The following is an 8,419-nucleotide window of genomic DNA, read 5'->3' as shown; positions in this document are numbered from 1 at the left end:
TTAGGGCAAAAGGAAGGTCTAAAAGGCAGACTCCTTGGACCCGGGACAGAATGCATGGACCAGGGGCCAGGAAACCCCAGGGGGCAGTCTGGGGAGCCCAGAGGCAGGGGAGACCCAGGGCCTAGGGTGGAAAGGGAGGGGCCCAGATGCAAAGGTGACTCAGATCTCAGGCAGAAGGGAGAGCTCTGAGGGAGGGAACACATGAAAGTATTTCAACTCCTCTGGGGACCCAGTGGCTGGTGACGACCCCCAGCTGTCACACCCCTTCCACTCTGTCCACCCTCACTCACCCCCTTTCACAAGACACGAGGTTGTTTTTTTGTTTTTTGTTTTTTTTTTTTTGCTTTTTTTCATTTCTTTTTAATACAAACTTGGATCTTTGGGTGTGTCCTGCCAACAGAAAACAACAACAACAACAGAAGAGAAAACCCAAAAGAGTGAAAAATAAGAAAAAAAAAAACAAAAAAACAAAAAAAAAAGCTCCCGCAAGAGGTTCCTCTCCCTCCCCCCCACCATGCGAATTTGCACACCACGGGACCACAGCAGGTTTACAGAATGCAATATACAATCCACGATTTATAATAAAACAGTATATACAATAAATAGGATATTGTTCATTTTTGTCAAACGACCTGTAGATAAATTTCTCAGTGCATACTTGCAGGGGCTCTGGACACCTTGAGGCCCCGCTCGCAACCTCTTGCACACGCTCGCGTTCTCTCTCTCTCTCTTTTTTTTGTCTTTTTCTAAAACTGTGTTTTGTTTTTAAGTTTTGTACATTTTTAAAAAGTATTTACAATTGCTGGTTTTGTGCAGAAAGGGCTCACCTTCGGCTTCTGCGTGGAGGAGATGGGCAGGGAGGGGTGGGGGGGGCGATGGGGCTGCAGGGGGTGCAGGGGAGGTGGGGCGGGAGGCAGAGGGGCAGGCGCCTGCCGGAGGACCATGTGGACGCTGGGAGGGGTCTTGGCGTTGGTTTTCTGAAAGCTGCAGAGAAACACAAGAGAAGAGGCAGAAGTCAGCGGCAGGGACAGACCCTGAGCTCTGGGAAGAGGGAGGTTAAAAGCAGGACCTCCACCCGGTTCCTACCAGGATTCTGAGAGAAGGGAACTGCATTGTTCCTTCTCCCAGAAAATTCCAAGTGGCCCCATCCATGAGCCTCCGGACTGCTTTCTGGCCTGCTCTGAGCTCACTTTCCCCATCTGTAAAATAGGTGTGTGTCCAAGGCCCACACCACTGAGAGGTCAAGGATGTACTGGATGAGGAGCTGGGATTCCAGGCAGTGCAATCTGTTCAGAACTTGAGCTCCTGAGTCAGACACAGCTGAGTTCAAACGCTAGCACCACCATTTAATAGCTCTATGACCTTGGGCAAGTCAGTGAATCTTTGTCAGCCTCAGTTTACTCATCTGTAAAAAGGGGATAACAGAACTATCCCGTAAATTCGTTGGGAAGGTTCAGTGGTTTGAGGCAGATTAAGCCTGGTCCATAAATGTGTCATAAATGATCCTAATTAGTACTAGTCATTATCTTCACGGGGCCTGGGCCAGCTAGGCTCCCCAAGCCTCGGCTTCCTCATGTACCAGTTCGTTTAGTAATTCCTCCTACCTAGGCTGTTCTGAGGAATGACATAATGCGAAGACAGGGCCTTAGCACAGCACAGGTGTGAACCACTGCTTTAATTTCTTCCAAATCCAACCTTCTCCCCATTCCCTATCAATGTCATTCTGTTCCTTAGAGGGGTGAGGTGATGAGGAAGTCTGTCTGAATAAAGAAATTGCCCAACACAATACCATCTGTTTGGCTGCACCCCGCCTTCCTGAAGCTCAGAAAATCTCGAGTCCCCAGTCCCTACAATCACTAGACAATAGAGATCTCAAGTACCCCCTTTCCCTAGACAGTCGGTCCTAATTATGTTTGCAGGGCTCTGGGGACCTGACTCCCTATCCAGAGCCCTAGCTTTGCTGGGGTGAGTGGGAAGATGCCCAGTGGGAAAGGGGTGTGGGCTCAGTTATTCTCAAGACCTCCAGTCGTTAGCCTGGCTCTTTCAGAGCTCTGTCCTCTTCTCAGAGCCCTGAAATTCATGTCTCCTACATTGGGTGAGTGACCAACCCACCAAAATTAAGGGGCAGGCGTGGGGGTCCTAAAACCACCTTCTGAGACTCCTCAGCAAGCCATCCACCCTCCCCCACCCCTGCAGGAACCAGGCGGCCACAGAAAGCCTTCCCTCTCTTGTCCTCTTTCTTGGCTTCCCTTTCCAACGGGGCCACATTTAAATTCTGCTCAGCCTTGGCTGCTGTCTGCTGGGCAGTCAGCCCCCGGGAAGACTTTTGTCCCGAGGCTGGACTTGCCAGGACTCCCCTCAGGGAGCCAGGTGGGCTCCTGGGAGGTGGGACAGCACCCCATCCTGGTGCCTCAGCCCAGGCGGCATGCAGAGGCGTGAGGGGGAGGGTAGGAGCTGCATCTCTGTTAAGCTCTCGGGTCTCCTGCTGGTGAGGGGAGGATGGAATATTAGCCATAGGGTTAAGAGGTGTGCTTGTTAGGGCGACAGCTGTATTACAACTGGGGTGATGGGGAGAAAAGCTGTATCGCAACTGGGGTGATCGGGGCAGGGGATACAGCTGGGGTGGGTGTCAGTTCTCCAGTTAGGGTGATAAGCAGGGTGGGGGGACAGGTTCAGCTGGAGGGCTGGGGGCATCTATCTGTAGGACAGCTTTACTGCAGTTGAAGAACAGCTGTCAAGCTAAGGAACCCCTGTTGGGGTGACAGATATGGTGTATTGGGGTGACGAGGGGGAGATTTAGGACGGGCAGCTCCAAACTACTTAGCAAGCGAACTGTGCTGAACCCCAGCCTTCCCTGCTCCCCTTAAGGGCCCCGGGGCAGGCTGGGAGCCTCTGCACAAATCCCTGTCACCCCCGCCCCCTCCAGCCCTTAGCCACTGCCAGTGACCCTCTCCAAGCCAGGTCTCCATGGTGATCTCAGCCCAGCAGGCAGCTCCTGCCAGAACCATTCCCGTGGTGCCCGCGGCCAGGCAGCAGGGAGGCTTTCTCACCCTCTGCTAAGCCACCGCTGTCTCACCTTCCTCCTCACACCGCCCTCCCCAGCTTTCATGACTTGGCCAGAATCTGGGGGGATGGTGGGGGGTGGGGGATGGGGAAAGAATCAAAACCAGAGGTTCCTGAGCCAGGGAGAAAGCAGAATGCTATGGCCATGCAGAACCCTGACTTCACCAGGTTCAACTCGCCACGGAACAGAAGCAGTGCTGCTGGGCCAGGTGGCCCAGTGCTGGGCACTGGAGACAAAGCAGACGGCAAGACGGATCTGGTCTCTGCCCTTGAGGGGCTCACAGAGCACAGAGGGAAGCAAAGCAGACCCCAAACCAGGCGATCACACGCAGGGAGATGGGGGTGTGTCAAGAGGAGCCCTGGGGGACTCAGGGAGCACAGCGGGGGCACCTCACCCAGCTTTGGTGAGAGGGCCTGTGGCTCTTCAACACACCGCTGAGCACGGCGCCCAGCCCATGCTGGGGTCAACAAGGTGCGCCGACTGAACGAAAGAGCCGTGACCGGTCTGAGTCTGATCGGCGAGTCAAGGTCCAGGTCAGGTGTTGCACATCTCCGGACGCCTCCTCAGACCGCCCTGTTACCATAGCTACTGGGGCACTTATCATTCCCTTCCGTGCTCCTCCTGGGCAGAGACCTGCGTGGGGTACCTCCGTATCCCCGATGCCAGCAGTGGCTGGCGCCCCAGGACACCAGCCATTGTTCACGAGACTTAACCTTTTAGTGCCTCCATAACGAAGGACTGCACGTCCCAGAGTCTCATGCTCCAGTAGTTTTACCATCTGTGAGGCCAGGGCTTTAGGTGGTCTCTGCCTGTCAGTGGGCGCTGGCACTGGGGGTGCCAAGGGAGAGCTGAGCAGGGATTTAAAGTGCTACAGATCACATATAAGTCAGGTTGTCCAAAGAGAGCTGCTCTCCCTGGCAAAAGGAGCATTCATTCAAGCAACCAGCAGACATGTATTCACAGCTGCTAACTGCCAGGCCATGCGCTAAGGTCTAACCCTACCTTCTAGTCTCTACCCTCCAGAAAGGGGTCTCAACATCAAACAAGGCAGTGGAGCAGAAGGCAAAGAGTGCATGAGGATTTGAGAGACGGATATGCTGTGTGACCTAGGGCAAGTCCTTTCCCTCTCTGGGCTTCAGTTGCTATGTAAAATAAGGGGGTTGAACAGGGAATGGCAGAGATCTTCAGGCACTGAGATAGAGCACCAAAGACAAGGGGTCAGAGACAAATCACAGCTGTCCAGGGAGGCTGATCCAGCCTTTCTGATGTCTTCAGGCAAAGTCAGGCTTTTGAGTCCCTTAAATGTGGAGAGGATACTGCTTCCCTGAGGCCCACACCACACCTGACAGATGGAGATACCCTCTGGACCCAGAGTTCTCTGAAGGATGAAGCTTCCAATTGGGGATGGGTAGGCTGTGGCATGTGGGTGGGTGTGTGGCTCTCCTCCTCACTCCAGGGAAGTTTTTCAAAATCTGTCCACCAGTGACTAGAGGCATTCCTTAAACTCTAGCTCTGCCAGTCATTCCCTCCTTAGAGATCTTCTCCTACCTCCCCCACTGCGGGGCATAGAGAGTGATGCTAGTGGGACCAAATGGGGTTTACTTCCATGGTTGCCCACCAAGCTTGTGTGACCTTGTGCGTATCTCTCACCTCTCAGAGCCTCACGCTCCTTACCTGTCCTGGGAGGAGGCTATACACGCCCCCACCCCGAACACCCACACTCTCCACCCTCCTGATCGGAGATGCCTATATAAGGACAGGCATCTGTCCCACATCTGGGTATGTGTTGGGCATGCAGCTGAGTGGAGGCTGAGGAAGTAGCAAGAACATGGAACTGGGTGATCCCCGAGCGACCTTCCTGACTCTACCTTTCTGGGCTTCCCTGCCTGGGTGGCTCTGTGTCTTTGGGCGAGTCCCTCTTCCTCTCTGTAAACTGGAAGGCGCTGAATTTACAGAACTCCAAAAGCCCAGTTAGCCTGAGAGTTGGAACTGGTTTATTTATACACCCCTCCCCTGCCTCATCCTTAGGAGCGCATCTGATAACAGTACGGTTGAGAGAAACCAGCTCATGCCCCGTTACCCAATGCCTAACCTTTTCTCTCACAATTCTCCCTAGTCTACATGCCCTTCTTTGACTCCTGGAAAAAAAAAAAAAATCCTGACCCTTGAAGTGTCCCCGGCCTGATGAAACACTGGGGAGACAGGGACAGTGCACAGAGATGAGTAACCAGCCTAAAGGAGCTGATGGCATGGTGAGGAAAACATTCCCGGGAAGGGCTGTCATGGATGCATAAAGGGCTGGAGATTAATTGCGCCTGGGAAGGATCCTGGAACGCTTCTTGGAGGAGGCAGTGTCTGAGTGAAAGATAGGAAATGACAGGTGGGAGATGGATGATGACTAGGAAAGGGCGGCCCAGGCCAGGGAACAGCTAAAGCAAAGACACAGGGCACACTGGGGAAAGGGCCTGGAAAGCTCCCTCCCGATCCCACAGTATAGAGCTGGAAAGGGAGGCTGTGTGAGCAGGAGGTCAGGGCTGAAGAAGCAGCCTTGAATACCCGGAATACCAGGTTAGGAAGTCGGGCCTTTATTTTGGAGGCAAGGAGGCTGGCGAGGGGAGGACGCAATCAAAAGGTGTTAAGCAATGAAGTCACCAGAGCAGACATGTTTTAGTCAATTCATCCAGTAAATGTTCTGGGGGGGGGAGGGGGAGGTTGCTCCAGACACCATGCATCCCAAAATGCTGAGGGACATGCAGCAGCCACAGTGGGGGCTATGGGCTCAGGAAGCGGGGGCAGGTGTTGGGGCAGAGACCTGGCACGCACTGGCTGTGCTGACCCAGGTGGCTGAGCTAGGGCTATAGCTGCCGAGGCCTCAAATTTGTTCAAGACCCATTTTCTGCCCCCCCGCACCCCCCCCCAGGAAGCTCTTGCTGTCTGCCCTGCCCTACCACGGTTCAAGAGGGTGGTCCCTGGTATTTCCGGTGGGAGCACTTCAGTCCGTCCCCTGGAGAGTGATGCCCACATGGAGGCTTGTAATGAACACCTGTTTCAAGGCTGTAAACTCCATGAGGGCAGGACACTGCTCATTTTGTTCAGTGGTACCTTTAGTACCGGATGCGATGCCTGGCCTGGGGCAGGCGCCTGGTTCATGCTGGTTGAACACAGCATTAACCTACTTCCTCCTGCCCTCCAGCACAAACAGAGGGCACTATGGCAGCAAAAGTTAGGATGACAAGCAGGGCAAATCTGCCGGGAGAGAAATCATGATGTATTACAAAATCACAAGGCAATCTTCTTTCAGATTATCTGTACCAAAAGAGAGGACTGCTGTGGATAACTGTGTGTGGACAGAGTTTCTAGCTGACCTGGGTCATTTAGGAGTCTGGGTCCTGTTGCCCAACAGGCTTTAGGTCCCTTGGCGTGGGGTCTGTGACTTACCTTGTCTCTGGACCGCCCAGGGAGGACTCAGCCCCACTGTTAAGGCATATAACTAGGTGGTATTTCACAGCCTCCTGCCAAAGGCCCCAAACCCATACTAGAATACCAGCTCCTTCCTAGAAGGGAAGCAGGAAGAGCAGGTGAAGGAGTGCTGGCTACAGAGTCCTGAGCTCGGAGGAAAGGGTCAGAGGTGTGTGACGCGCACAGACGGCGGGGAGGTATTTTATTCACCCATCTACCAACCACTGATTACATGCTTCCTGTGTGCCAGGGACAGGCTAAGTGCTTCACGGGTAATCTCGTTTAATTCTCACAAGAGATGCAGTGAGGTGACGTGACTCACCAGGTCACCCAGCTGGTACGGGATGGAACCGGGCTCTGCACGGAGGCCTGTTTGTGCCCACAGGCATGCTCCTAGCCACCACCCTCCAGTTTCAGGGCCTTGCTCCCTTGGGTTCTTCTGGGTCCACAGGGATGTGGGGAGATGGGCGAGGAGGAGCGTGAGAGGGCATGCTCATGGAGAGATTATATTTCCAGGTAATGAGGGCTCAGCACAAGAAGGCCTGGCCTGAAAATGGCTGCAGGAGAGGCAAGAGATCGGATTGGACGGAGGAGAGCCCCAGAGAGTGGGAAGAGGAGCCCAGGAGAGGCAGGGCAGGCCTGGCTGACCCCTGACGTGAGGGCCTCTTGCCTAGGGCCAGAGGCGAGATCAGGTGACCTCTTGAGGTTTCAAGACATGGAGAGACAAAGCCCAGAGCGGCCAGTGCCTGGCCCAGGTCCGGGCATGCCTGCTGACCCTGGCTGGTTGGTGGCCTTGGAAGCCGCCTTCTGCTCCGGTGAGGCCCCAGCTGGTGTAACCTTGGAGGACCTGTGACATTTCTCTTGGCCTCAGGTCCAGGCCTGAGAGGGAATAGGGAGGAGAGGGGGGACTCGAGATCCCTAAACACCTTGGAGGGCCCTTCCCACCCTCCCACCCTTTCCTCAGGGTCTGGAAGGGCTGATCTTCAGCCGTGAGGGCCCAAGGTGGAGCCAGTCTGTCTGGCTCCGCATTCCATCTAAGGGACTAGAAGATGTTTGCGGGGCCCAAGTCTCCCTCACCCCCCACCCCCACCCCACCCCGGCCCCACGTCCCTCTCTGTCCCATCAACTCAGCTCCCAGACCATTCAGGTGCCCCATTCCCCACTCTGGCTCCTCCAAGCTTTCTTCTTCTAATTCACATTGGGATGTGACCTGCCCTGGCTCACGGTTTCCTTGGCCTGGAATGCCCCCCCGCCCCCCCCCCCCCGCCCCGTCTCCATCTCGGTGTGTCCAAATCTCGCCTATTCTTCAAGGACAAGCTCAGATGCAGCTTCTTTCACAGAACCTCAAAATCCGTTTAAAATGTCAGACCCAGAAAGGGTTGTAGTGAGCATCCAATCAACCCGTCATTTTGCGGATGGGGAATCAGGGGCACAGCGTGGAGGGGGAGCAGAGCATCCAGGCTGGGAGGGGGTGCAGTACTGGGTTCAAATCATGACTCTGCCATTTACTACCTATGGATCCCCTGGGCAGGGTTCAGAGCTGTACCTGTTTCCTCAACTCTCTGATGGGGGGGTGAGGGTGAGGACCCGCACCTTCCAGGCTGCTGTGAAGGGTCAGTGAGGCAGTGTTGCACAAAGGGCCCGGCACGAATATATGTCCCTTCTCTCACCAAAGGGGCAGAGCGGTGACTTCTGATCCCACGGCCCACCTTCCTGGTGCAGGAGCTTTGCTTCTCCCTGCCACTTCCCACCAGGTGTTTGAGGCTCTCTGTGTGCTTGCTTTAGCTTTTTGGGGGTGGATGGCCACTCTTGAGGACAGGGGCCACGTCTGCTTTGTCTTCCCCGTGTCTGGTATCGGGACAGGCATGGAGGGGCTCAAGACGTGAGGCTAAGCTC

General features: G+C 54.8%; 1 protein-coding gene across 3 annotated transcripts in view; it reads right to left on the bottom strand.

Annotated features, from left to right (window-relative positions):
• Window positions 1-330: 330 nt before the first annotated feature.
• Window positions 331-8,419, bottom strand: part of AHDC1 (AT-hook DNA binding motif containing 1) — a 65,019-nt gene continuing 56,930 nt past the window's right edge. For all 3 annotated transcript variants that reach the window (XM_030872906.3, XM_030872913.3, XM_060309211.2), the window contains one exon: window positions 331-984. The gene's annotated coding sequence lies outside the window, so the exon portion shown is untranslated. The remainder of the gene's footprint in view (window positions 985-8,419) is intronic.

Source organism: Globicephala melas, chromosome 1 (genome assembly GCF_963455315.2).
Source record: "Globicephala melas chromosome 1, mGloMel1.2, whole genome shotgun sequence".
In the NCBI taxonomy this organism is placed as follows: domain Eukaryota; kingdom Metazoa; phylum Chordata; class Mammalia; order Artiodactyla; family Delphinidae; genus Globicephala; species Globicephala melas.
The sequence above is the reverse complement of the archived record's forward strand: the minus strand, read 5'-3'. Positions and strand labels throughout refer to the sequence as shown.